At 46.5% G+C, this 19667-nt stretch overlaps 11 non-coding genes and 2 pseudogenes across 11 annotated transcripts; 8 read left to right on the top strand and 5 right to left on the bottom strand.

Moving 5' to 3' along the window:
• Nucleotides 1-7718: 7718 nt before the first annotated feature.
• On the bottom strand, nucleotides 7719-7881 carry LOC135033384 (U1 spliceosomal RNA). The gene has a single exon (XR_010228758.1). It is a non-coding gene; the product is annotated as a U1 spliceosomal RNA (small nuclear RNA).
• Nucleotides 7882-8033: 152 nt separating this feature from the next.
• Nucleotides 8034-8197, bottom strand: LOC135033294 (U1 spliceosomal RNA). Its single transcript, XR_010228684.1, has one exon. It is a non-coding gene; the product is annotated as a U1 spliceosomal RNA (small nuclear RNA).
• Nucleotides 8198-8872: 675 nt separating this feature from the next.
• Nucleotides 8873-9035, bottom strand: LOC135033329 (U1 spliceosomal RNA). The gene has a single exon (XR_010228718.1). It is a non-coding gene; the product is annotated as a U1 spliceosomal RNA (small nuclear RNA).
• Nucleotides 9036-9187: 152 nt separating this feature from the next.
• Nucleotides 9188-9351, bottom strand: LOC135033268 (U1 spliceosomal RNA). Its single transcript, XR_010228659.1, has one exon. It is a non-coding gene; the product is annotated as a U1 spliceosomal RNA (small nuclear RNA).
• Nucleotides 9352-9944: 593 nt separating this feature from the next.
• On the bottom strand, nucleotides 9945-10072 carry LOC135033419 (U1 spliceosomal RNA; annotated as a pseudogene).
• A 144-nt stretch (nucleotides 10073-10216) lies between these two features.
• LOC135033440 (U5 spliceosomal RNA) lies at nucleotides 10217-10332 on the top strand. The gene has a single exon (XR_010228804.1). It is a non-coding gene; the product is annotated as a U5 spliceosomal RNA (small nuclear RNA).
• A 270-nt stretch (nucleotides 10333-10602) lies between these two features.
• On the top strand, nucleotides 10603-10718 carry LOC135033449 (U5 spliceosomal RNA). The gene has a single exon (XR_010228813.1). It is a non-coding gene; the product is annotated as a U5 spliceosomal RNA (small nuclear RNA).
• Nucleotides 10719-10982: 264 nt separating this feature from the next.
• On the top strand, nucleotides 10983-11098 carry LOC135033433 (U5 spliceosomal RNA). Its single transcript, XR_010228798.1, has one exon. It is a non-coding gene; the product is annotated as a U5 spliceosomal RNA (small nuclear RNA).
• Nucleotides 11099-11372: 274 nt separating this feature from the next.
• LOC135033436 (U5 spliceosomal RNA) lies at nucleotides 11373-11488 on the top strand. The gene has a single exon (XR_010228801.1). It is a non-coding gene; the product is annotated as a U5 spliceosomal RNA (small nuclear RNA).
• A 275-nt stretch (nucleotides 11489-11763) lies between these two features.
• Nucleotides 11764-11879, top strand: LOC135033445 (U5 spliceosomal RNA). Its single transcript, XR_010228809.1, has one exon. It is a non-coding gene; the product is annotated as a U5 spliceosomal RNA (small nuclear RNA).
• Nucleotides 11880-12153: 274 nt separating this feature from the next.
• On the top strand, nucleotides 12154-12269 carry LOC135033454 (U5 spliceosomal RNA). Its single transcript, XR_010228818.1, has one exon. It is a non-coding gene; the product is annotated as a U5 spliceosomal RNA (small nuclear RNA).
• Nucleotides 12270-19012: 6743 nt separating this feature from the next.
• LOC135033453 (U1 spliceosomal RNA) lies at nucleotides 19013-19176 on the top strand. The gene has a single exon (XR_010228817.1). It is a non-coding gene; the product is annotated as a U1 spliceosomal RNA (small nuclear RNA).
• A 152-nt stretch (nucleotides 19177-19328) lies between these two features.
• Nucleotides 19329-19470, top strand: LOC135033340 (U1 spliceosomal RNA; annotated as a pseudogene).
• The last annotated feature ends 197 nt before the right edge of the window (nucleotides 19471-19667 follow it).

Here is a 19667-nt window from a genome sequence, read left to right as displayed (position 1 = left end):
AGAAAAAAAGAGGCGCAATGAGGTAGCTGTGTGACTAAGCTCAGCGACCCAAGTGGCCGACACAAACACCTGGCCCATCTAGGAGTGGCACTGCAGTGTCACGCAGGATGGCCCTTCCAAAAAACACTCCCCAAACAGCACATGACGCAAAGAAAAAAAGAGGCGCAATGAGGTAGCTGTGTGACTAAGCTCAGCGACCCAAGTGGCCGACACAAACACCTGGCCCATCTAGGAGTGGCACTGCATTGTCACGCAGGATGGCCCTTCCAGAAACACTCCCCAAACAGCACATGACGCAAAGAAAAAAAGAGGCGCAATGAGGTAGCTGTGTGACTAAGCTCAGCGACCCAAGTGGCCGACACAAACACCTGGCCCATCTAGGAGTGGCACTGCAGTGTCACGCAGGATGGCCCTTCCAAAAAACACTCCCCAAACAGCACATGACGCAAAGAAAAAAAGTGGCGCAATGAGGTAGCTGTGTGACTAAGCTCAGCGACCCAAGTGGACGACACAAACACCTGGCCCATCTAGGAGTGTCACTGCAGTGTCACGCAGGATGGCCCTTCCAAAAAACACTCCCCAAACAGCACATGACGCAAAGAAAAAAAGAGGCGCAATGAGGTAGCTGTGTGACTAAGCTCAGCGACCCAAGTGGCCGACACAAACACCTGGCCCATCTAGGAGTGGCACTGCAGTGTCACGCAGGATGGCCCTTCCAAAAAACACTCCCCAAACAGCACATGACGCAAAGAAAAATAAAAGAAAAAAGAGGTGCAAGGTGGAATTGCCTTGGGCCCTCCCACCCACCCTTATGTTGTATAAACAGGACATGCACACTTTAACCAACCCATCATTTCAGTGACAGGGTCTGCCACACGACTGTGACTGAAATGACGGGTTGGTTTGGACCCCCACCAAAAAAGAAGCAATAAATCTCTCCTTGCACAAACTGGCTCTATAGAGGCAAGATGTCCACCTCATCATCATCCTCCGATTCATCACCGTGTACATCCCCCTCCTCACAGATTATCAATTCGTCCCCACTGGAATCCACCATCTCAGCTCCCTGTATACTTTGTGGAGGCAATTGCTGCTGGTCAATGTCTCCACGGAGCAATTGATTATAATTCATTTTAATGAACATCATCTTCTCCACATTTTCTGGAAGTAACCTCGTACGCCGATTGCTGACAAGGTGAGCGGCGGCACTAAACACTCTTTCGGAGTACACACTTGTGGGAGGGCAACTTAGGTAGAATAAAGCCAGTTTGTGCAAGGGCCTCCAAATTGCCTCTTTTTCCTGCCAGTATACGTACAGACTGTCTGACGTGCCTACTTGGATGCGGTCACTCATATAATCCTCCACCATTCTTTCAATGGTGAGAGAATCATATGCAGTGACAGTAGACGACATGTCCGTAATCGTTGGCAGGTCCTTCAGTCCGGACCAGATGTCAGCATCAGCAGTCGCTCCAGACTGCCCTGCATCACCGCCAGCGGGTGGGCTCGGAATTCTGAGCCTTTTCCTCGCACCCCCAATTGCGGGAGACTGTGAAGGAGGAGCTGTTGACCGATCAAGTTCCGCTTGACTTGATAATTTTCTCACCAGCAGGTCTTTGAACCCCTGCAGACTTGTGTCTGCCGGAAAGAGAGATACAACGTAGGTTTTAAATCTAGGATCGAGCACGGTGGCCAAAATGTAGTGCTCTGATTTCAACAGATTGACCACCCGTGAATCCTGGTTAAGCGAATGAAGGGCTCCATCCACAAGTCCCACATGCCTAGCGGAATCGCTCTGTCTTAGCTCCTCCTTCAATGTCTCCAGCTTCTTCTGCAAAAGCCTGATGACGGGAATGACCTGACTCAGGCTGGCAGTGTCTGAACTGACTTCACGTGTGGCAAGTTCAAAGGTTGCAGAACCTTGCACAACGTTGAAATCATTCTCCACTGCGCTTGAGACAGGTGCATTCCACCTCCTATATCGTGGTCAGATGTATAGGCTTGAATGGCCTTTTGCTGCTCCTCCATCCTCTGAAGCATATAGAGGGTTGAATTCCACCTCGTTTCCACTTCTTGCTTCAGATGATGGCAGGGCAGGTTCAGGCGTTTTTGGTGTTGCTCCAGTCTTCTGTACGTGGTGCCTGTACGCCGAAAGTGTCCCGCAATTCTTGTGGCCACCGACAGCATCTCTTGCACGCCCCTGTCGTTTTTTAAATAATTCTGCACCACCAAATTCAAGGTATGTGCAAAACATGGGACGTGCTGGAATTTGCCCAGATATAATGCACGCACAATATTGCTGGCGTTGTCCGATGCCACAAATCCACAGGAGAGTCCAATTGGGGTAAGCCATTCTGTGATGATCTTCCTCAGTTGCCGTAAGAGGTTTTCATCTGTGTGCGTATTCTGGAAAGCGGTGATACAAAGCGTAGCCTGCCTAGGAAAGAGTTGGCGTTTGCGAGATGCTGCTACTGGTGCCGCCGCTGCTGTTCTTGCGGCGGGAGTCAATACATCTACCCAGTGGGCTGTCACAGTCATATAGTCCTGAGTCTGCCCTGCTCCACTTGTCCACATGTCCGTGGTTAAGTGGACATTGGGTACAACTGCATTTTTTAGGACACTGGTGAGTCTTTTTCTGAGGTCTGTGTACATTTTCGGTATCGCCTGCCTAGAGAAATGGAACCTAGATAGTATTTGGTACCGGGGACACAGTACCTCAATCAAGTCTATAGTTGGCTCTGAAGTAATGATGGATACCGGAACCACGTTTCTCACTGCCCAGGATGCCAAGGCCTCAGTTATCCGCTTTGCAGCAGGATGACTGCTGTGATATTTCATCTTCCTCGCAAAGGACTGTTGGACAGTCAATTGCTTGGTGGAAGTAGTAAAAGTGGTCTTACGACTTCCCCTCTGGGATGACCATCGACTCCCAGCAGCAACAACAGCAGCGCCAGCAGCAGTAGGCGTTACACTCAAGGATGCATCGGAGGAATCCCAGGCAGGAGAGAACTCGTCAGAATTGCCAGTGACATGGCCTGCAGGACTATTGGCATTCCTGGGGAAGGAGGAAATTGACACTGAGGGAGTTGGTGGGGTGGTTTGCGTGAGCTTGGTTACAAGAGGAAGGGATTTACTGGTCAGTGGACTGCTTCCGCTGTCGCCCAAAGTTTTTGAACTTGTCACTGACTTATGATGAATGCGCTGCAGGTGACGTATAAGGGAGGATGTTCCGAGGTGGTTAACGTCCTTACCCCTACTTATTACAGCTTGACAAAGGCAACACACGGCTTGACACCTGTTGTCCGCATTTCTGTTGAAATACTTCCACACCGAAGAGCTGATTTTTTTGGTATTTTCACCAGGCATGTCAATGGCCATATTCCTCCCACGGACAACAGGTGTCTCGCCGGGTGCCTGACTTAAACAAACCACCTCACCATCAGAATCCTCCTTGTCAATTTCCTCCCCAGCGCCAGAAACACCCATATTCTCCTCATCCTGGTGTACTTCAACACTGACATCTTCAATCTGACTATCAGGAACTGGACTGCGGGTGCTCCTTCCAGCACTTGCAGGGGGCGTGCAAATGGTGGAAGGTGCATGCTCTTCACGTCCAGTGTTGGGAAGGTCAGGCATCGCAACCGACACAATTGGACTCTCCTTGTGGATTTGTGATTTTGAAGAACGCACAGTTCTTTGCTGTGCTTTTGCCAGCTTAAGTCTTTTCATTTTTCTAGCGAGAGGCTGAGTGCTTCCATCCTCATGTGAAGCTGAACCACTAGCCATGAAGATAGGCCAGGGCCTCAGCCGTTCCTTGCCACTCCGTGTGGTAAATGGCATATTGGCAAGTTTACGCTTCTCCTCCGACGATTTTTATTTAGATTTTTGAGTCATTTTTTTACTGATCTTTTGTGTTTTGGATTTTACATGCTCTGTACTATGACATTGGGCATCGGCCTTGGCAGACGACGTTGATGGAATTTCATCGTCTCGGCCATGACTAGTGGCAGCAGCTTCAGCACGAGGTGGAAGTGGATCTTGATCTTTCCCTATTTTTGGAACCTCAACATTTTTGTTCTCCATATTTTAATAGGCACAACTAAAAGGCACCTCAGGTAAACAATGGAGATGGATGGATACTAGTATACTTATGGATGACGAGTGACTGACGACACAGAGGTAGCTACAGCCGTGGACTACCGTACTGCGTCTGCTAGTATAGAGATGATAATTAATAATATAAAAAAAAATATATATATAACTACTGTAGGTATATATAATATAATGACGGACCTGGTGGACACTGTCAGCAGACTGCTAAACTACTAGTATGAAGAAGATAGAAAAAAACTTCCACCACAGGTAGGTAGGTATACAATTATGGACGAGCACTGACGACACAGAGATAGCCACAGCCGTGGCCTACCGTACTGCGTCTGCTAGTATAGAGATGATAATTAATGATATAAAAAAAAATATATATAACTACTGTAGGTATATATAATATAATGACGGACCTGGTGGACACTGTCAGCAGACTGCTAAACTACTAGTATGAAGAAGATAGAAAAAAAAACCCACCACAGTTAGGTATACAATTATGGACGAGTGACGACACAGAGGTAGGTACAGCCGTGGACTACCGTACTGCGTCTGCTAGTATAGATAATATACTAAATATATTACTACTGTAGGTATATAATATAATGACGGACCTGGTGGACACTGTCAGCAGACTCCTAAACTGCTAGTATGAAGAAGATAGAAAAAAACCCCCCACCACAGGTAGGTAGGTATACAATTATGGACGAGCACTGACGACACAGAGATAGCCACAGCCGTGGACTACCGTACTGCGTCTGCTAGTATAGATAATATAATAAATATATTACTACTGTAGGTATATAATATAATGATGGACCTGGTGGACACTGTCAGTAGACTCCTAAACTACTAGTATGAAGAAGATAGAAAAAAAAAAACCACCACAGGTAGGTAGGTATACAATTATGGACGAGCACTGACGACACAGAGATAGCCACAGCCGTGGACTACCGTACTGCGTCTGCTAATATAGAGATGATAAAGATGAAAAAAAAAATATAACACTACTGCAGGTAAATATTTATATAATATATGTATGACGGACCTGCTGGACACTGTCAGCAGAATGCATTTATAGAATAAAAAAAAAACACCACAGGAGTGTTTAACTTTTTCAGGCAGACAATATACTGGTGGTCACACTGGCAGCAAAAGTGTGCACTGTACTCCTGCTATAACTGCTCCCCAGTCTCCCCCACAATTAAGCTGTGTGAGCAGTGAGCACTCAGCACAGTCAGATATACATAGATGATATATCATGCAGCACACTGAGGCTGAGCACAGATATGGTATGTGTATCGTTTTTTTTCAGGCAGAGAACGGATTATAAATAATAAAACTGGTGGTCACTATCAGCAAAACTCTGCACTACTGAGTACTCCTGACAAGTTCAACTGCTCCCCAAATTAGTAGTAAATCAAATGTCACTCGTCTCTATCTTCTAATCTAAACGGAGAGGACGCCAGCCACGTCCTCTCCCTATCAATCTCAATGCACGTGTGAAAATGGCGGCGACACGCGGCTCCTTATATAGAATCCAAGTCTCGTGAGAATCCGACAGCGGGATGATGACGTTCGGGCGCGCTCGGGTTAACCGAGCAAGGCGAGAGGATCCGAGTCTGCTCGGACCCGAGCAAAAAAGGGTGAAGTTCGGGCGGGTTCGGATTCCGAGGAACCGAACCCGCTCATCTCTTATGGCCACCCAGCATGACGCCTCCCTTCTTGACCATGCTGTAATTGCAGTCGCACTGCAGTTCAGCGTGATCATAAAAAATGGTGTAGCCTCCTGCTGGTGCAGACTGTATGTGCGCGCAGGAAGCCGCCACCATTTTTGTGATCACAGCGGCTGAATGTGATGTCATACAGCTGCTGTGACCACGCCCCCTGTGTCTCCTCCATTGCAGACCCCATTTTGAAGCCTTGCCCCCGCACCGCTCCATCCCTGACTTGGAAATGGAGTGTTGCTGACCCCCCTCTCCCCCCCTGCCCCGATTGACAGGCAGAGGCGATCGCATTCTCTGCGGGGTGCCGCAGAAAATGCAGGCACATGCGTATGCTCTTAGCAATTTTTGCAGTTGGATCACTTATTGTGATTGCAATCCAACCTGAATCAGGCCCTATTACCTATCACAATGCGCTGCGGGCAGTACAAAATTGGTTTAATATAGGAGAAAAACCCCCAGACCTGTGCTCCTTAACTGTACCTGGTGGCTAGTGGAGCGGCTGCCCAGTAATCAGTGTCCACGCCAGTGCGCACACGGTCCACCCCCTACGGCCTCGCTCCCCTTCATCAGCGGCCTCGTGATCCGGAAGGGCGGTGTGTGTGTGACTGACCTTAGGAAGAAACCGGAGCCTCCGCTGCAGTGACCCAGCAACCAGGGCACGGGAGTATACAGCGCCGCTGGGAGTGATGAAGCTGCAGTAAAGATGTCTATTAGACCTAGCCTGCTGCAGCCCTTGTAGATTCTCATAAAACAAGTTCTTCTTTTCTTGTCAAAATGAATAGCTAAGAATTGGCTTCCTGAGGCAGGCCCCTGTTAAGTGGCCTGCTACTGAAGGCACCAACTACAAACTGAGCTCCCTGTTCATGGAAGCGGGGTTATAGAGGAGGATGCGCTGAGCATCTTGGGAACAGTCAAAAGCTTTGAGTCGGTTGGTGCCTCAGATCAAGATCCTACTCTACACCCCAATGTGAATCCTTGTGGAGTCCTGTGTACCCCACAGAAGAAATTAATGTGTCACACCCATTGGCAGCAACCTTAGAATAGCTGCTGATGGGCACAATTGAGAAAGGAAGGGGGGGGGGGACATTTGAATCCAGCACATAGATGCAATTCAAATATGTAATTTGTACCTTCCTATTTTAAAATATAATGGATGAACTTCACCCTGTGAGAACAATCTTCATGATCAAGAGATCTCATATGCAAAATAAGTATGAGTTGGGATAGGGCTGGGGAGGGTGGCTGCTCGGGCAGCCCCTCCCCCATCAAGTTAAGGAGATTCAACTGAGGAAGCACAAGGGAACTCTCGTCTGGGGACAACAACTGCAGGGAGACCACATCTTTTCAGATGAACATGGGAGGGCGGAAGGCTGCCTAATACTGAAGCACCATCAAATATCAAACCATATGCAACAACTAGTACAAGCATTCCTGGGGGAAGGTCTGCAGCAGACGGATTTGCATACGGTGATGTCATCCAAGCAGTGGGCCAAAGTTGGCTGGAACCCTCATCTGCATATGAAAAGAGAAAAGGGGCATGCAGGGCATGGCGGCCTTTTGCGGTGCTTGGATGACCCCTAGTTCGCATTAAACACCCCCACCCTCCTTTGGTGTGGGGCTCATGTTGGCTATGCCCCAGCCCCTGAAGCATTCAAGCTGATTTCTTGCAGCAGCTGGGCACTGTAACAGCTCCAGAGCTGCTCTGTAAGGCAACTAAAAGGGTGTGGGCCCTGCAGCACTACCTGTAGTTCGCATTGTGCGTTGGAAGGCACAAAGTAAGCAGACGGGAGAAGTCAGGATAGTGCGCAAGGGCATAGAAGGGAGTGGCTCCAGAAAAGAGAAGTGGAAACAGACAGCAAACTAGGCTGGAGAGAGACCTGAGACAAAGAGATCTGAATTATACGAGAGCCGACCAGGGGAAACACAAATTATGCAATCAAGTTTCCCACATTTGGGGAAATCACAGGAGCAGCACACCCAGAGTGCAATGGGTGAGCCTTGCCCTGGGAGAAGCACCTTCATGATCATAGTATCTCACCTGGCAGGTAAGTAGGAGTTGGGCTAGAGCTGGGGAGGGTCACTGCTCGGGCACCCCCCTGTCAAGTGAAGGAGATCCAACTGAGGCAGCACAAGGGAACTCTCGAAAGAAGAACAAGGCTAGAGGAATATATGAGACAAAGAAATCTGACTTTTACCAGAGCTGACCAGAGGAAAACACAAACACAGTCCCCCACTACCACAAAAAATGCAGGCGAGTTTCCCACATTTGGGGAAATCACAGGGGTCAGCATACCCAGAATGCAATGAATGAACCTCACCCTGGGTGAACAATCTTCATGACCATGGTGTCTCCTATGCAAAATAAGTATGATTTGGGATAGGGCTGGGAGGGCCGCTGCTCAGGCACATCTCTGTCAAGTAAAGGAGATTCAACTGAGGCAGCACAAGGGAACTCTCATCTGGGGACAACAACTGCAGGGAGAACACATATTTTCAGATGAACATGGGAGGGCAGAAGGCTGCCTAATACTGAAGCACCCCCAAACAACAAACCAAATGCAACAACTAGTGCAAGCATTCCTGGGGCAAGGCCTGCAGCAGATGGATTTGCATATGGTGATGTCATCCAAGCAGTGGGTCAAAGTTGGCTTCAACCCTCATCTGCATATGAAAAGAGAAAAGGGGCGTGCAGGGCATGGCGGCCTTTTGCGGTGCTTGGATTACCCCTAGTTCGCATTAAACACCCCCACCCACCTTTGGTGTGGGGCTCATGTTGGCCATGCCCCATCCCCTGAAGCATTCAAGCTGATTTCTTGCAGCAGCTGGGCACTGTAACAGCTCCAGAGCTGCTCTTTAAGGCAAGTAAAAGATTGTGTGGGCCCTGCAGCACTACCTGTAGTTTGCATTGTGCATTGGAAGGCACAAAGTAAGCAGACGGGAGGAGAAGTCAGGATAGTGCACAAGGGTATAGAAGGGAGGGGCTCAAGATAAAAGAAGTGGAAACAGACAGCAAACTAGGCTGGAGAAAGACCTGAGACAAAGAGATCTGAATTATACGAGAGCCGACCAGAGGAAACACAAATTATGCAGTCAAGTGTCCCACATTTGGGGAAATCGTAGGAGCAGCACACCCAGAGTGCAATGGGTGAGCCTTGCCCTGGGAGAAGCACCTTCCTGATCATAGTATCTCACCTGGCAGGTAAGTAGGAGTTGGGCTAGAGCTGGGGAGGGTCGCTGCTCGGGCACCCCCCTGTCAAGTGAAGGAGATCCACCTGAGGCAGCACAAGGGAACTCTCGAAAGAAGAACAAGGCTAGAGGAAAATCTGAGACAAAGAAATCTGAGTTTTAACAGAGCTGACCAGAGGAAAGCACAAACACAGTCCCCCACTACCACAAATAATGCAGTCGAGTTTCCCACATTTGGGTAAATCACAGGGGTCAGCATACCCAAAATGCAATGAATGAACCTCACCCTGGGAGAACAATCTTCATGACCATGGTATCTCCTATGCAAAATAAGTATGATTTGGGATAGGGCTGGGGAGGGCCGCTGCTCATGCACATCTCTGTCAAGTAAAGGAGATTCAACTGAGGCAGCACAAGGGAACTCTCATCTGGGGACAACAACTGCAGGGAGAACACATATTTTCAGATGAACATGGGAGGGCAGAAGGCTGCCTAATACTGAAGCACCCCCAAACAACAAACCAAATGCAACAACTAGTGCAAGCATTCCTGGGGGAAGTTCTGCAGAAGACGGATTTGCATACGGTGATGTCATCCAAGCAGTGGGCCAAAGTTGGCTGGAACCCTCATCTGCATATGAAAAGAGAAAAGGGGTATGCAGGGCATGGCGGCCTTTTGCGGCGCTTGGATGACCCTTAGTTCGCATTAAACACCCCCACCCTCCTTCGGTGTGGGGCTCATGTTGGCCATGCCCCATCCCCTGAAGCATTCAAGCTGATTTCTTGCAGCAGCTTGGCACTGTATCAGCTCCAGAGCTGCTCTGTAAGGCAAGTAAAAGGGTGTGGGCCCTGCAGCACTACCTGTAGTTTGCATTGTGCATTGGAAGGCACAAAGTAAGCAGACAGGAGGAGAAGTCAGGATAGTGCACAAGGGTATAAAAGCGAGTTTCCCACATTTGGGAAAATCACAGGGGTCAGCATACCCAGAATGCAATGAATGAACCTCACCCTGGGAGAACAATCTTCATGACCATGGTATCTCCTATGCAAAATAAGTATGATTTGGGATAGGGCTGGGGAGGGCCGCTGCTCAGGCACATCTCTGTCAAGTAAAGGAGATTCAACTGAGGCAGCACAAGGGAACTCTCATCTGGGGACAACAACTGCAGGGAGAACACATATTTTCAGATAAAAATCTTGGTCATGCTCTGGTTTCTCTTCAGAACGAACAAATCTTTCGCCTTTTATTAAAGATTTCCGTGGAGAGGAGCAAAACCGAGTTTTATCTCAATTTTTGCATGCCCCATCTTTTTGGGGTTTCTTTTATCGGTTTAAAGATAGAATGAGTGTGCTTTAATGTAAGCTCATTTGCATAGAAATGACAGTAAATGTTTGTTTCTTTTCAAACAGAACTTTCTTGACCATGCTACTTGCTTGAAAGATCTGGGAGCACATGGAATACAGTACAAACCATGCTTATAGCAAGGAGAAGCCAGGTGAGAAATCTGCTTACTTTCAAGTTGGGCGCTCACTTTGATCTGAATGAGGACTGCTGGCACAGCATTTAGGCGACAGGTGGAATCTTGGTCATGCTCTGGTTTCTCTTCAGAACGAACAAATCTTTCGCCTTTTATTAAAGATTTCTGTGGAGAGGAGCAAAACTGAGTTTTATCTCAATTTTTGCATGCCCCATATTATTGGGGTTTCTTTTATCAGTTTCTTGTTAGCTTTAATGTAAGTTTATTTGCATAACAATGACTATAAATGTCTGTTTCTTTTCAAGCAGAACTTTCTTGACCATTCTAATTGCTTGAAAGATCTGGGAGCACATGGAAAAGAGTACAAACCATGCTTATAGCAAGGGGAAGCCTGGTGAGAAATCTGCTTTCTTTCTTTCAAATTGGGTGCTCACTTTGCGCTGAATGAGGACTGCTGGCATGGCACTCAGGCGACAGGTGGAATCTTAGTCATACTCTGGTTTCTCTTCAAAACGAACAGATCTTTCGCCTTTTACTAAAGATTTCCGTGGAGAGGAGCAAAACTGAGTTTTATCTCAATTTTTGCATGCTCCGTCTTATTGGGGTTTCTTTTATCGGTTTAAAGATAGAACGAGTGTGCTTTAATGTAAGCTCATTTGCATAGAAATGACAGTAAATGTTTGTTTCTTTTCAAACAGAACTTTCTTGACTATACTAAATGCTTGAAAGATCTGGGAGCACATGGAAAAGAGTACAAACCATGTTTATAGCAAGGGGAAGCCTGGTGAGAAATCTGCTTTCTTTCTTTCAAATTGGGTGCTCACTTTGAGCTGAATGAGGACTGCTGGCATGGCACTCAGGCGACAGGTGGAATCTTGGTCATGTTCTGGTTTCTCTTCAGAACGAACAAATCTTTCGCCTTTTACTAAAGATTTCCGTGGAGAGGAGCAAAACTGAGTTTTATCTCAATTTTTGCATGCCCCATCTTATTGGGATTTTATTTTATCGGTTTAAAGATAGAACGAGTGTGCTTTAATGTAAGCTCATTTGCATAGAAATGACAGTAAATGTTTGTTTCTTTTCAAACAGAACTTTCTTGACCACACTAATTGCTTGAAAGATCTGGGAGCACATGGAAAAGAGTACAAACCATGTTTATAGCAAGGGGAAGCCTGGTGAGAAATCTGCTTTCTTTCTTTCAAATTGGGTGCTCACTTTGAGCTGAATGAGGATTGCTGGCATGGCACTCAGGCGACAGGTGGAATCTTGGTCATGCTCTGGTTTCTCTTCAAAACGAACAGATCTTTCGCCTTTTACTAAAGATTTCCGTGGAGAGGAGCAAAACTGAGTTTTATCTCAATTTTTGCATGCTCCGTCTTATTGGGGTTTCTTTTATCGGTTTAAAGATAGAACGAGTGTGCTTTAATGTAAGCTCATTTGCATAGAAATGACAGTAAATGTTTGTTTCTTTTCAAACAGAACTTTCTTGACTATACTAATTGCTTGAAAGATCTGGGAGCACATGGAAAAGAGTACAAACCATGTTTATAGCAAGGGGAAGCCTGGTGAGAAATCTGCTTTCTTTCATTCAAATTGGGTGCTCACTTTCAGCTGAATGAGAACTGCTGGCATGGCACTCAGGCGACAGGTGGAATCTTGGTCATGCTCTGGTTTCTCTTCAGAACTAACAAATATTTCGCCTTTTATTAAAGATTTCCGTGGAGAGGAGCAAAACTGAGTTTTATCTCAATTTTTGCATGCCCCATATTATTGGGGTTTCTTTTATCAGTTTAAAGACAGAACGAGTGTGCTTTCTTGTTAGCTTTAATGTAAGTTTATTTGCATAACAATGACAGTAAATGTTGTTTCTTTTCAAACAGAACTTTCTTGACCATGCTACTTGCTTAAAGGTCTGGGAGCACATGGAAAACAGTACAAACCATGCAGTATCACAAGAGCCTTTATTTGATCTTTCATGAAGATAGAGCAGAATTGAGGACACGTCAACAATTTCTGCCGAAGGTGGTTCATCTTTCCACATGGTGCCTTTGGCCACTGACACCTTCGTTGAGTCAAAGTCTCTGGCTGTGGTCAGAACTTTGAAAATGTATGTCACCAGAACGGTTCAGATTAGGAAAACAGAGGCTCTGTTTGTCCTGTATGCTCCCAACAGGATTTGGTGTCCTGCTTCCATGCAGACCATTATGCGCTGGATCTGTGGTAAGATTCAGCATGCTCGTTCCACGGCAGGATTGCCGTTACTGAAGTAGGTGAAGACCCATTCTACTAGAAAGGTGGGTTCATCCTTGGCAGCTGGTCGGGGAGTCTCGGCATTGCAACTTTGCCGAGCAGCTATTTAGTAAACACTTTTGCTAAGTTTTACAAGTTTGATACCTTGGCTGATGATAACCTTAAGTTGGGTCATTCGGTGCTGCAGAGTCGTACGCACTCTCCCACCCGTTCAAGAGCTTTGGTATAACCCCATGGTTCTTAATGTGACCCCAGCATCCTCTAGGTCGTATGAGAAAATAGGATTTTAATACCTACCGGTAAATCCTTTTCTCTTAGTCTGTAGAGGATGCTGGGCACCCGTCCCAGTCCATACTGTGTCTGCAGTTATTACTTGTGGTTATACACATGTTGTGTTATGGTTCTGGTCAGCTTTTTGCTGCAATTGTTCATGCCGTTGGCTTGTGTTCTGTTGAATGCCACGTTCTGCGGCATGTTTAAGGTGTGAGCTGGTAAGATGCTCACCTTAGTTTAACAATAAATCCTTTCCTCGAAATGTCCGTCTCCCTGGGCACAGTTCCTATAACTGGAGTCTGGAGGAGGGGCATAGAGGGAGGAGCCAGTTCACACCCTTTGAAAGTCTTAAAGTGCCCATGTCTCTTGCGGATCCCGTCTATACCCCATGGTTCTTAATGTGACCCCAGCATCCTCTACGGACTAAGAGAAAAGAATGCCCTTGCGCACTATCCTGACTTCTCCTCCCGTCTGCTTACTTTGTGCCTTCCAACGCACAATGCGAACTACAGGTGGTGCTGCAGGGCCCACACCCTTTTACTTGCCTTACAGAACAGCTCTGGAGCTGTTACAGTGCCCAGCTGCTGCAAGAAATCAGCTTGAATGCTTCAGGGGATGGGGCATGGCCAACATGAGCCCCACACCAAAGGAGGGTGGGGGTGTTTAATGTGAACTAGGGGTCATCCAAGCACTGCAAAAGGCCGCCATGCCCTGCATGCCCCTTTTCTCTTTTCATATGCAGATGAGGGTTCCAGTCAACTTTGGCCCACTGCTTGGATAACATCACCGTATGCAAATCTGTCTGCTGCAGACCTTCCCCCAGGAATGCTTGTACTAGTTGTTGCATATGGTGCTTCAGTATTAGGCAGCCTTCCGCCCTCCCATGTTCATCTGAAAAGATGTGGTCTCCCTGCAGTTGTTGTCCCCAGACGAGAGTTCCCTTGTGCTTCCTCAGTTGAATCTCCTTAACTTGACGGGGGAGGTGCTGCCCGAGCAGCCCTCCCCAGCCCTATCCCAACTCATATTTATTTTGCATATGAGATCTCTTGATCATGAAGATTGTTCTCACAGGGTGAGGTTCATCCATTATATTTTAAAATAGGAAGGTACGAATTACATATTTGAATTGCATCTATGTGCTGGATTCAAATGTCCCCCCCCCCTTCCTTTCTCAATTGTGCCCGTCAGCAGCTATTCTAAGGTTGCTGCCAATGGGTGTGACACATTAATTTCTTCTGTGGGGTACACTGGACTCCACAAGGATTCACATTGGGGTGTAGAGTAGGATCTTGATCTGAGGCACCAACCGGCTCAAAGCTTTTGACTGTTCCCAAGAAGCTCAGTGCATTCTCCTCTATAACCCCGCTTCCATGAACAGGGAGCTCAGTTTGTAGTTGGTGCCTTCAGTAGCAGGCCAATTAACAGGGGCCTGCCTCAGGCAGCCTATTCTTAGCTATTAATTTTGACAAGAAAAGAAGAACTTGTTTTATGAGAATCTACAAGGGCTGCAGCAGGCTAGGTCTAATAGACATCTTTACTGCAGCTTCATCACTCCCAGCGGCGCTGTATACTCCCGTGCCCTGGTTGCTGGGTCACTGCAGCGGAGGCTCCGGTTTCATCCTAAGGTCAGTCACACACACACCACCCTTCCGGATCACGAGGCCGCTGCTGAAGGGGAGCGAGGCCGTAGGGGGTGGGCCGTGTGCGCACTGCGGTGGACACTGATTACTGGGCAGCCGCTCCACTAGCCACCAGGTACAGTTAAGGAGCACAGGTCTGGGGGTTTTTCTCCTATATTAACCCAATTTTGTACTGCCCGCAGCGCATTGTGATAGGTAATAGGGCCTGATTCAGGTTGGATTGCAATCACAATAAGCGATCCAACTGCAAAAATTGCTAAGAGCATACGCATGTGCCTGCATTTTCTGCGGCACCCCGCAGAGAATGTGATCGCCTCTGCCTGTCAATCGGGGCGGGGAAGGGGGGGAGAGGTGGGTCAGCAACACTCCATTTCCAAGTCAGGGATGGAGCGGTGCGGGGGCAAGGCTTCAAAATGGGGTCTGCAACGGAGGAGACACAGGGGGCGTGGTCACAGCGACTGTATGACATCACATTCAGCCGCTGTGATCACAAAAATGGTGGCGGCTTCCTGCGCGCACATACAGTCTGCACCAGCAGGAGCCTACACCATTTTTTATGATCACGCTGAACTGCAGTGCGACTGCAATTACAGCATGGTCAAGAAGGGAGGCGTCATGCTGGGTGGCCATGCCCTGTCACTTTGCAGGAGCCAGCACCGCTCACACACTAGTCCCCGGGTGCAGCCCCCAACCCCCGGGACACCCGGAGCAACAAAATGTAGATTCAGGCCACCAGGCCACGCCCCTACCTATGAAACCATGCCTCCTTTTTACCATTGCACTGCTTATCTGCGCGCACTGCATTACAATCTCCCTCGCCACCTCTCTGGGTGTCACCAGTGATAGTGACACCTCTGCCATGCTTGTAGCAGCTGGTCCTAAGATCTACGCCTCAAACCCTGAGTGTTTGCCCTTGTGACTTGTTGATCATCATAGCGAAGCAGATGCTTACAGAAAACTGCAGGGGCTTAGATTGAAAATAAAAAAATTGATAGGGTATAAGGTAGAGAGGAGCGGGTTCGGTTCTCCGAGAACCGAATTCCCCACGAACTCCACGTGGTTTACACTGGTCCGAGGCAGGCTCGGTTGTTCCCGCCTGACTCGGAAAACCTGAACAAGGGAAAATGTCATCATCCCGCTGTCGGATTCTCGCGAGATTCGGATTCCATATAAAGAGCTGCGCGTTGCTGCCATTTTTACTCGTGCATTGAAGAGAGAGCGGAGAGGACGTGGCTATGTTCTCTCAGTGGAAATCTCAATATCAGTGCTCAGTATCAGTGGTTACTTATTGCTGCTCAGTAATACTAGTAGTGTGTCTCTCCTGCTCAGTGTCAGTTCTCAGTAGTATCCTCATCAGTGCTCAGTATCACTGTTCATTGTCTTGTGCTGCATTGTGTTGCTCAGCATAATACAGTACATTACTAATAGTCCAGTGCTGCATCTTGCTGCTCAGTGTCAGTTCTAGTATCCTCATCAGTGCTCACTATCACTGCTCATTGCATTGTGGTGTTCTGTATACTACAATAACATAGTAATATAGTAACATAGTTTTTGAGGTTGAATAGAGGCAAATTGCCCATCGTGTTCAACCTGTTTTAAGTTGTGATGATTCTACATACTTGCTGAATAATGTTTTATGACTAGTTAGCTACTATAACTCATGTTACCCCCGGATTAACCATGTTGATATTTTAAGTATTATAACCTTGGATAGCTTTTTCATTCAGAAATGTATCCATTCCTTTTTTAAATCCAATTACAGAGTCCGCCATTACCACCTTCCCTGGCAGGGAATTCCACATCCTGATTGCCCTAACAGTGAAGAAACCTTTCCTCCATTGCGTTCTGAACTTTCCTCCAGTCGCAGCGAGTGACCACGTGTTCTTTTAATAAATAATTCCTCTGATAACTCTTTGTTATGTATCTTTACATATTTGAAGATATTAATAATATCTCCTCTTAGGCACCTCTTTTCTAGTGTATAAATATTCAGCCTAGTAAGTCTTTCCTTATAGTCCAGTACTTTTAGGCCTTTAATCAATTTAGTCTTCAGGATCTCTGACACTTCCATGAGCAGCAGAGTAGTGCAATGGAAGCATGCTGGGCCCATAACCCAGAGGTCGATTGATCGAAACTATTCTCTGCTATGTGCATTTTTTTTTTTATAATTAAAGTAATCAAAAACTGGGATTGATATTTTGGCACTTTTATTTTTACTTAAAGTACAATAACTTTTATCATTTTAATTTGTTTTAATAGTATATTGACAGCATTGTTTTCTTTAAAAAATCCACTTAATTTTCTTTACCCTATTACTGAAATGGTAATTGACAAAAACAAACTACATTGTCACCAGAAGAGCAATGCAAAATGTACAAGTGATATATGAAAATCATCTTCCATCTTGAATTTCAATGATGCATTGGGACAACAATTTGTGAGAAACATCTTCACCCATAAAGAAAGATTTTCTTAATTCCTTACCTGTGTGCTGATTAGATATCACCTTGTTTTCACATTAAACAGACTTCCCCATGAGGAAGCAGCAAGGATGCAGTGACGTTTCCTGGTGTCAACCTGTATTATTTCAGTAGACATTGAAATGAGGATGCATCTTTGATGCCTTTCCAATGAAGCAAGTTTAATTCAGTAATAGGTGAAAAACCATTCCTACAAAGGTGTTAATCAGAGACTTGGCTTTGTGGACACTTTTCAGAGAGCAAATTTGTTAGCATAAACATAAAATCAGAAAATGAAGAGCTGTTTAATCACTCAATTGGACTTTTCTGCCAGCATAATTTTTTTTCTCTGCAACTCACTGCTAAATTGTGCTTCCTAGCTGTTTTTTTATAAAATCACTTAATCAAATCTAACTCTGATTACATCAGAGAAGGCCAGGTACCCTACACCATAAGGGGGGTTTTTGAAATTTTGACTTGTCTACTTAAAGATCACCAAAATCTGATTACAAGGTCAATTACATCCCTGGGTGGGATTGAACCACCAACCTTTTGGTTAATAGCCAAACATGCTAACCGATTGCGCCACAGAGACACCTTGCGAAAGTCAATACTGACAAAGGCTAATAAGCATTCATCTAGAACGTTTCCTAGAAAAACTTTAAAAAGTCAATAATCTGGAGAATTTTTGTAAGAAACACATTGGTACTTTCCCATGATGAGTGAGTGCTTCAGGATTTCTTGCACTTACATGGGCTATTAACCAAAAGGTTGGTGGTTCAATCCCACCCAGGGATGTAATTGACCTTGTCATCAGATTTTGGTGATCTTTAAGTAGACAAGTCAAAATTTCAAACCCCCTCTTATGGTGTAGGGTACCTGGCCTTCTCTGACGTAATCAGAGTTAGATTTAATTAAGTGATTTTATAAAAAACAGCTAGGAAGCACAATTTAGCAGTGGGTTGCAGAGAAAAAAATAACATTTTAAACCTACCGGTAATTTTTTTTTCTCGTAGTCCGTAGAGGATGATGGGGACTCCGTAAGGACCATGGGGGATAGACGGGCTCCGCAGCAGACATGGGCACTTTAAGAAAGACTTTAGATCTGGGTGTGCACTGGCTCCTCCCTCTATGCCCCTCCTCCATACCTCAGTTAGAGAAACTGTGCCCAGAGGAGACGGACAGTACGAGGAAAGGATTTTTGTTAATCCAAGGTCAAGATTCATACCAGCCACACCAATCACACCGTATAACTTGTGATATACTACCCAGTTAACAGTATGAAAACAACATAGCATCAGTCCAAGACCGATGAAAACTAACATATAACCCTTATGTAAGCAATAACTATATACAAGTCTTGCAGAAGTAGACCGCACTTGGGACGGGCACCCAGCATCCTCTACGGACTACGAGAAAAAGATTTACCGGTAGGTTTAAAATCTTATTTTCTCTTACGTCCTAGAGGATGCTGGGGACTCCGTAAGGACCATGGGGATTATACCAAAGCTCCCAAACGGGCAGGAGAGTGCGGATGACTTTGCAGCACCGATTGAGCAAACAGGAGGTCCTCCTCAGCCAGGGTATCAAACTTATAGAACTTTGCAAAGGTGTTTGAACCAACTTTGACCCACTGCTTGGATGACATCACCATATGCAAATCCATCTGCGGCAGGCCTTCCCCCAGGAATGCTTGCACTAGTTGTTGCATTTGGTTTGTTGTTTGGGGGTGCTTCAGTATTAGGCAGCCTTCTGCCCTCCCATGTTCATCTGAAAATATGTGTTCTCCCTGCAGTTGTTGTCCCCAGATGAGAGTTCCCTTGTGCTGCCTCAGTTGAATCTCCTTTACTTGACAGAGATGTGCCTGAGCAGCGGCCCTCCCCAGCCCTATCCCAAATCATACTTATTTTGCATAGGAGATACCATGGTCATGAAGATTGTTCTCCCAGGGTTAGGTTAATTCATTGCATTCTGGGTATGCTGACCCCTGTGATTTCCCCAAATGTGGGAAACTCAACTGCATTATTTGTGGTAGTGGGGGACTGTGTTTGTGCTTTCCTCTGGTCAGCTCTGGTAAAAGTCAGATTTCTTTGTCTCAGATCTTCCTCTAGCCTTGTTCTTCTTTCGAGAGTTCCCTTGTGCTGCCTCAGTTGGATCTCCTTCACTTGACAGGGGGGTGCCCGAGCAGCGACCCTCCCCAGCTCTAGCCCAACTCCTACTTACCTGCCAGGTGAGATACTATGATCATGAAGATGCTTCTCCCAGGGCAAGGCTCACCCATTGCACTCTGGGTGTGCTGCCCCTGCGATTTCCCCAAATGTGGGAAACTTGACTGCATAATTTGTGTTTCCCCTGGTCGGCTCTCATATAATTCAGATCTCTTTGTCTCAGGTCTCTCTCCAGCCTAGTTTGCTGTCTGTTTCCACTTCTTTTTTCTTGAGCCCCTCCCTTCTATACCCTTGTGCACTATCCTGACTTCTCCCGTCTGCTTACTTTGTGCCTTCCAACGCACAATACAAACTACAGGTAGTGCTGCAGGGCCCACACCCTTTTA

The sequence above is a fragment of the Pseudophryne corroboree genome, unplaced genomic scaffold (genome assembly GCF_028390025.1).
Source record: "Pseudophryne corroboree isolate aPseCor3 unplaced genomic scaffold, aPseCor3.hap2 scaffold_571, whole genome shotgun sequence".
NCBI classification, from domain to species: domain Eukaryota; kingdom Metazoa; phylum Chordata; class Amphibia; order Anura; family Myobatrachidae; genus Pseudophryne; species Pseudophryne corroboree.
Note: the sequence above shows the minus strand (reverse complement) of the source record. Positions and strands in the feature narration are given on the sequence as shown.